The sequence below is a fragment of the Miscanthus floridulus genome, chromosome 7 (assembly GCF_019320115.1).
Source record: "Miscanthus floridulus cultivar M001 chromosome 7, ASM1932011v1, whole genome shotgun sequence".
Classification (NCBI taxonomy): Eukaryota; Viridiplantae; Streptophyta; class Magnoliopsida; order Poales; family Poaceae; genus Miscanthus; species Miscanthus floridulus.
In genome coordinates this window covers 124,773,232-124,780,994 of record NC_089586.1, presented here as the reverse complement: position 1 = coordinate 124,780,994, position 7,763 = coordinate 124,773,232, and the positions used below count along the sequence as shown (strand labels likewise).

General features: G+C 54.9%; 2 pseudogenes; both read right to left on the bottom strand.

Annotated features, from left to right (window-relative positions):
• Positions 1 to 431: 431 nt before the first annotated feature.
• LOC136464610 (hydroxycinnamoyltransferase 4-like) lies at positions 432 to 2,015 on the bottom strand (annotated as a pseudogene).
• A 371-nt stretch (positions 2,016 to 2,386) lies between these two features.
• Positions 2,387 to 4,113, bottom strand: LOC136466197 (transcription factor MYC2-like; annotated as a pseudogene).
• Positions 4,114 to 7,763: the final 3,650 nt, after the last annotated feature.

Below are 7,763 nucleotides of genomic sequence, written 5' to 3'. Positions count from 1 at the left end.
GGCGTCGCTGTCGATAGCAGCGATGCCTTGTGCACAGCTTTCGCCTAAGGCTCCACGAACACCTGAACCGTAGGCCGTCTTCTCATAAACAGGATTAAAAGTCCAAAGCACAACAATACGCCGTCTTCTCCGAGATAGCACAGCGGTGCCACTCGACGGTTCCCAGGGGCACGGACACGCCGACCGCCGCGGCTCCAAGGGCTCAGCCGTAACACGTTCCCACTGCTTGAGCCTTTGACAGCTCGCGCAGAGCAGTAGGACGCGCCACCAAGCCGGGGCAGTGGGCAAGCCTCAGAGCTGCAGGCCCGCGCCACGGGCTTCCCGGCACGCGCAGAGCCACAATTAATTTTTGTGTTGGCTGGATTGACAATTAATTAATATATGATTCCTGTTGGCTGGATTGACAATGAAAATCACACATTTTATTCCGGTGTCACACTGATAAAAGATTATTGAGACCATTAACCATGCCTGTGAAAGCAACGGTCGTCGCTGACAAAAGGTACTTACTGAAACCATTATAAGCATGCTCGCAGCCCCTGCGTGTGTGCGCTGCTACCTGCTACTAACCACAGGTAGCATAGCATGAAGCGGGTAGCTGGCTAGAGCTTTGATGCGTGGTTTGCAATGCTGGCGTAAAGCAGCAGCCCGAACTCGTTGATGTTTGCAGCCTCCATGCACATGACGACGCGGACGGCGTCGTGCTCTTGGGACCCATCGTTCATGATAATCACGAACCCGCCGCGGACGGACTCCGCCCGTGACATCCACCGCGGACGCCCGCAGCCGAAATCCGCGTCGTACGCCGGCAGGTTGAGCCAGCTGATTACCCGAAGCTCCGTCTCCAGCATGCTGCCCCTCACCGGCCGGCTGCCCGTCTGGAACAGCTCGAGATAATCGATCGCAGACCGCACCAGCTCGCCGTCGTCGTCCAGCCTCGCGAGGGCGCGGCTGACGCGGCAGGCAACAGATGCCAGCGCCTCCGAGGCGATCTCACGTGCCGCGCCGGCTGTGCACAGCTCGACCAACGCTTTGCCGAAGTAGCGGGCCGGGAGCGGCGGCCTCACCCCTCGCCATCGGATGTTGACCGGGAAGGTGAGGCGTGCGACGGCGTCGGGGGGAAGCCGCCGCGCGACGGCCGCGCACTGCCACACCAGGGCGCTCACGGAGCAGAAGGTGCTTGCCCCGCCGCAGAGGCTTTAGGGTGACCAGCTGGTCCCTGGAGATGGGAAACACCTCGACGGCGTTTGGTCGTCCCGACGGCTCACACAAGGCGACCCTGGGGTACAACACGGAGAGCGCGTCCGGGTGGACCACAGGCGGGGACCGTGCATGGAGAAGAGCGCGGTCGTGGATGGGGAGCTCTATGGCAGCACCGTCGCCGTCCTTGGCGAAGGCCGACCATGCCTGCACGAAGTGGAACGTGCTCATGCCGTCCACAGCGGAATCATGGACGGCCACTCCTAACACCACTCTTCCACACTTGAGGAAAGTCACCTGATGAGTGATGATGCAATGAGATGGCAGGAGTTGTACTACACGTACGTACGCGAGAAAGCGTTGAAGCTCAAATATATCATCAGTTACCTGAACGGCGAGTATGAGGGACAAGGGCTCGATGCGAGGGACAAACATCCTCCTTAGCTGCGGTGACGGCTTGGAGAAGTCAATGTCTTGAGCTGCGAGGTAACAGCGAGAAACAACAAAGAGAGCGCCCTCGCCGTTGCAGCTGATCTCTAGCCTGCCATCCTCCTCGACGCCAAGGCGGCCGGCCAGAGGGTAGAAGGCCACCAAGGCCCTGGCCATCGCCTCCTTGAGCCTGGCCACGTTGGAAAAGGCAGCGCCGGGACTGTAGAAGAAGACTAGTGGGATGTGGCCTGCGGTGGCCGCGAGGTCGATGGGAGAGAGCCAGAGCCCTTTTGTCGGCGTCGCCTCTCGCGGCGCCACCAAGGATGACTCTATCATTTGCACCTTGTCAGACTCCATGGATCGTTTTGATTTCTTCTCACGCACTGGCCAGCAACGAACCTCTGTCTTGGTCACTGGACGAGATTAGAAGCTGGATGTTTGAGTGGATGAACCCTACAGTACTAGTAGTAGTATATGTTGTCGAGGTCGATGCGGGTTACTCTGCTGTGGTTCAATAATTGCATTAGTTTAAGGAAGAAGCTAGTCACATGGCCACATGGGCTTGGGTTTCAATAATTGATCGGGAAAAAGATTAGGGGAAGTGGTTGTCGTTCGCTGGCGGACACTCAAAGTGGAGCTGTATGCTAGAAGACACTCTGGTTTGTTGTAATTATGCCAGAGGACACCGCGGGCCAGTTTCCACCGGTTGAGGAGAGAGAAAATTTCAGTTTGGACATCCGGTGCCCCTGAGCCACGTTTGGGTCTGGTTGGACTAGCGAATACCGACCCGAGCCTGGTCTGGTTAACGTCCATGTCTAGCTGGCGTGGTAGACCCCTGAGCTGGCGTGGTAGACGTCCAGGTCCAGCTCGCGGAGCGCCGTCATCAGCCGCGCCGACAGGTGGTTGCGCTTGTGGCACTACACGCGGATCATGGCCTCCAGACCCAGGATCTTGGCGTCGATCTCCACCGCGTGGCAGCGTGGCCCGCCGTCGTGTCCGCCGTCGCGCTCCTTCTTGAGCGCCTTGACCTGGGCCTGCAGCGTCTCCTTATCGGACTCCAGCGACGTCAGCTTGCCGCGGAGCTCGTTGATGTAGGAGATGGCCTCGCCGAGCAACGACGCCTTGTCCATCTTGGACACGTTGGGCACCATGGCGCGCAGCGCGTAGAAGCACTGGTTCAGCTTCTCTCGCCGCTGCCGCTCCGCCTCCACGTGGTTCAGCGGCTCCTCGCGCCCGTTCGTCGGCTTCCGCCCGCGCTTTCGCGGCCGCTTCTCCGCCTCCGGTGGCGGCGCCACGACGCGACTGCTCTCCACCTCGCGCACAGACGCGTCCAGGTCCGAGTGGTCGGACTCCGACTTGGCCGGCGCGCCCGTGCCCATCGACGGCCGCATAGTGGGCGCCGACGAGAAGGACAGCATGCCCTCGTTCGTCGTCGGTGGTGGTTGGTGTTACTCGCCTGGGAGGTGGCCTCCATTGAACGCTTATTGTTGTTCTTCGCATCGTTCGCAGCGGCGGCCTGTGTCATGGTCGCCGTGTGCTGCGAGAAGAGGCTCCCGGGAGCGGTGGTGAGGCTGGCGGTGGCCGCGGGAGGTGCCAACGACGGGTTCCTCCGGGCGTTGCTATCGGCGCCGAAGCTGAGGATCTCGCCGGACTCGGGCTTGAATAACGATGGGGTCGCCGCCAAGGAAGAAGGGTTCGACGCAAAGTCAAAGAAACTGAGCTCCCGGCGGAACGGGCCCTGGTGAGCCTGATTCTGGTGCTGGTGCTGCAGCTGCGGTGCAGCGGCCGGCACCGGCGGGGGTGGCGGCCCGTGCACGGATGGACTAGGGTTCTCCGTGAGCGTGCTCGTGCTCGTGCTCGCGTTCTCAAAATGGATCTGTGGCGGAGGCGGCGACAGCGGCTTAGAGACGGAGATCTCGGCGACGGATGCGACAAGGAATCCTTGATGTCCATGACCGGCGTGTTGGCGAGCCATAGCACGGAGGGGTCCGTCTCCGCCAGGTCGACTCCGGCCGCGGGCTGCTGCTGCGACGGTGCCTGAGGCTGCACGGGCGGCCATGAGCCACCCCCTGCTCCGCCCCCAAAGAGCGAGCGGATCTTCGCCATGCTCTTGGCGGTCTAGAACCTGACGTCGGTGGAGCCGAGCTCGAGCACCCCGGTGCCGACGGGGAAGCAGACCATGGTGCGGAGGCCGAAGTTGTAGGCCTAGCGCGCGCGCTCGCACAGCGCGGAGGAGAGGCCAGAGGCGATCCAGGTGGGCTGGCTGGCGAAGAGCGCCTGCCCGGGGAGTTCCGTCCCGTTGAGAAACGACTGCGTCATGGAGACGAGGAAGAACCACTCGCTGTCGGTGACCTCCTCCTCGGGCGCGGCCGCGGCACCGGAGATGAGGGAGCTGAGCTCGCGGAGCACGCGCTTGCGGTGCTCCTGCTCGGCCTAGGCGGCGGGCGTGAGCGGCCTCTGCTTGCACTGGTCGGCGGAGGCCATGAAGACAAGCCGGTTAACCAGACCAGGCTCGGGTCGGTTGACCCAAACGTGGCTCAGGGGCACCGGATGTCCAAACTGAATTTTTCTCTCTCCTCAACCGGTGGAAACCGGCCCGCGGTGTCCTCTGGCATAATTACAACAAACCAGAGTGTCTTCTAGCATATAGCTCAACTTTGAGTGTCTACCAGCAAACGACCACCACTGTGGGTGTCCGCCAGCCAATTTCTCCAAAAGATTAAGGGCGTAGCAGCAGCTAAGCAGCTTGGACTCACTTCCCTCAAAAAAAACACACTTGGACTGACGTCGCTGTAAGGCATGGACTCGTGGCAAGTGAGGCACCTGGCCGAGCCACCATTATTATTAGTTTATTGTGCTCGTATGCGCGGACTAGTTTATTTAGTTTGCTTGTTGAAAACCCAGGACGAAAAATACCGTTCGCTGATTTGTTGTGAGAGAAAAACACTGTACCATAGCTGATAAGCCAGGCTGATTTGTTATGAGAGAAAAACACTGTACCATGACTTTAGTGGGTAAACCGTTTTATGGTTTTCCATTTCTTTTCCTAAACCCTCATATATAATAACCTTTAGGCCACGGACCTATCGTGGAACCTCTATAAAGAGGACCTCATGAGTGGCTCCCAGCATTCTCTGCTCGTGCAGTTTAATAACAAGTGTTTTCAGGCATCTTCCATCGTTTTCAGCTGTCAAATTCTTCCCCAAAGCAAAAGATGCCACAAAGTGAAGAAGGGCATGTGGGATCTGATACTGGGCTGCTTTACACCATCAAAGACAAAAAAATTGAGATGAATTAAATCCTCTGAGTCTACGGGTGTGTCGCAGCTCTCGCTCATGGAAATTATTAGTATTCTTAGGTTCATGTATATGTGAGATGTGCCCATGTGATAGTGTGATATGTGTTGTTTAATGTAGAATCACTGTTAAAGAAATCTTTTTTAGAGACGGTTGGAATATTTGAATGTTGTCTCTAAAAAAATATCGAGAGACACCACTGAAAAACTAGACTTTGTCGAATGCCTGAGACTTTGCCGAGTGCTTTTTATCATGGCACTCCACAAATCAATATTTTGCCGAGTGCCGCACTCGGCAAAATAAAGCACTCGACAAAGGTGGCTTTGCCGAGTGCCAGGCACTCAGTAAAGCCTGGCTCTCAGCAAAATTGGGCTTTGCCGAGTGCCGCGGCACTCGGCAAAAGGTGGCCGGCCCGTGACGGCGGCCACCAGCCGTCAGATTTTGTCGAGTGCCTAACGGCTGGCACTCGGCAAATTTTTTTTTATTTTTAAAAACTTATTTTGCCGAGTGTCAGCCCCAGGCACTTAGCAATTTTTTTTATTTTTTAAAAACATATTTTGCCGAGTGCCAGCCCATGGCACTCGGTAATTTTTTTTAAAAAAAAATTGCCGAGTGCCACAGATAGGCACTCGGGATTTTTTTTTTATTTTTTAAAACTTATTTTGCCGAGAGCCACACCTAGGCACTTGGCAATTTTTTTATTATTTTTTAGAAACATATTTACACTCGGCAAATTTTTTTTTTAATGTTTTAAAACTTATTTTGTCGAGTGCCAGCGCCAGGCACTCGATAAATTTTTTTATTTTTGAAAATCATATTTGGCCGAGTGCCTCCTGGGCCGGCACTCGGCAAAGCCCACTTTGCCGAGTGCCCCCATGGCACTCGGTAAATTTTTTTTTATTTTGGGCCCAAATTTTTTTCTGGGGCCTTGTGACAGTATTTCAAACTCTATTTTAAAATTTGGGGCAATTTTGACTTTTTGATATATTTCATTAGTTTATTTTGTTTCGTCGAATTTTTCAGGATATTTTAAATTTGAACTGTAGGTACAAGGAATAATGGACTTTGGTCATCCAAAAATTGATACTCATGATATTTATGGTATGTTTAGGTCGTATCCAGGAACTCACATGAAATCTCGAGCATCTCGTTGACGTAACATGTCGAGGTACTTGCCAGAAATGTGATTTTAAATTATATAAAATGCAAACGAAGTCCGAAAATCATGAAACTTTTCGAGGCATCGTGTTATTGCATGTGGAGGTTATGATAAAAATTGAGAAGGTTTCGAGCAAGTTGTGACGTCGGATGCCAAAAACCCAGACATCTCCATAGCCTCCACAGCTGGGTTTTTGGCATCCGACGTCACAACTTATTCGAAACCTTCTCAATTTTTTACCACAGCCTCCACATGCGATAACACAACGCCTCGACAAGTTTTGTGATTTTCAGACTTCGTTTGCATTTTATATAATTTAAAATCATATTTTTGGCAAGTACCTCGACATGTTACGTCAACGAGATGCTCGAGATTTCATGTGAGTTCCTGGATACGGCCTAAACATACCATAAATATCATGAGTATCAATTTTTGGATGACCAAAGTCCATTATTCCATGTACCTGCAATTCAAATTTAAAATATCCCGAAAAAATCGACGAAACGAAATAAACTAATGAAATATATCAAAAAAGTCAAAATTGCCCTAAATTTTAAAATAGAGTTTGAAATACTGTCACAAGGCCCCAGAAAAAAATTTGGGCCCAAAATAAAAAAAAATTATTTTACCGAGTGCCATGGGGGGCACTCGGCAAAGTGGGCTTTGCCGAAAAAACTGGGCACTAAAAGCCCACCGGCCCAACCCCCGCGCGGCCCAACCCTAACTCACGCCCCCAGCCACCCGCCCGCTCCCCAGCGCCCAACCCAACCGCCGCCGCGCCCACCCCTGCCGCTGCCGTGCCCTCCGCCGGCCTCGCTCGCGACCGCGCCCATTGCCGATCGCGCCCGCCGCACCCACCCCCATCGCCGGCCGTGCCCCGCCCCGGTAGCTCCCTGCGGCCTGGCCCCTTGCCTCGGCCACCCAGAGGTGGCTGGCTGGTGCCAGCTGGCTATTTTCGGCAACGGCGACCGTGTCCCGGCCGTCCCTTCCCTGGCCACACCGCCCGTAGGAGCAGGGGAGGTAGGAGGAGCAGGGGAGGAGGGAGAGAAGGGAAGGGGAGAAGAGGAGGAGGAAGAAGGAAGAAGGAAGAAGGGAGGGAGGAGAGAAGGGAGGAGGAAGAAGGAGAAGGGAGGTGGAGAGGAGAAGGGAGGAGGAGCCCCGGCCGCTGTCCACGCCTCGTTAGCGGCGGTGCCGTGCCCTCGGTGCCCCGCTCCCGACTCCGCCCACCGTCGACGAGCACACTAGGTTCGCCCTTCCCTTTCTATTCAAATCGTGCAATGGATGTCGGCCATCGAGCCCTTGTTAGTAGTAATAGTTGTTGTATGTGGTTTTCGACCATCGAGCAGTTGTTTGTGGATGTTGGCCTTCGTGCCGATCTTTTTTGCAGTTTTTTGAAACCTCCCCGTGCAGGGGAGGTTCTGCCGAAATTTTCAATTGTCACTAATGTATTGCCTTTTTATGTAGGAGGAGGCCCCAGCGGAGGGACCTCGGTGACCCTGATTGTCTTCGTTAGAGTTGCGGGTCTGCCTGCACCGCGTCGCGGCACCACTGCACCGACTTGCCACAGCCCTGCTAGCCAGACCTCACCGGCACCCTAGGTATAACCCCTCTATCCGTATCATGGTCTCAGGTCACTGATCCCAGTTAGGCGTCTCTCGTCCGAAAGAGATACGGTTAGA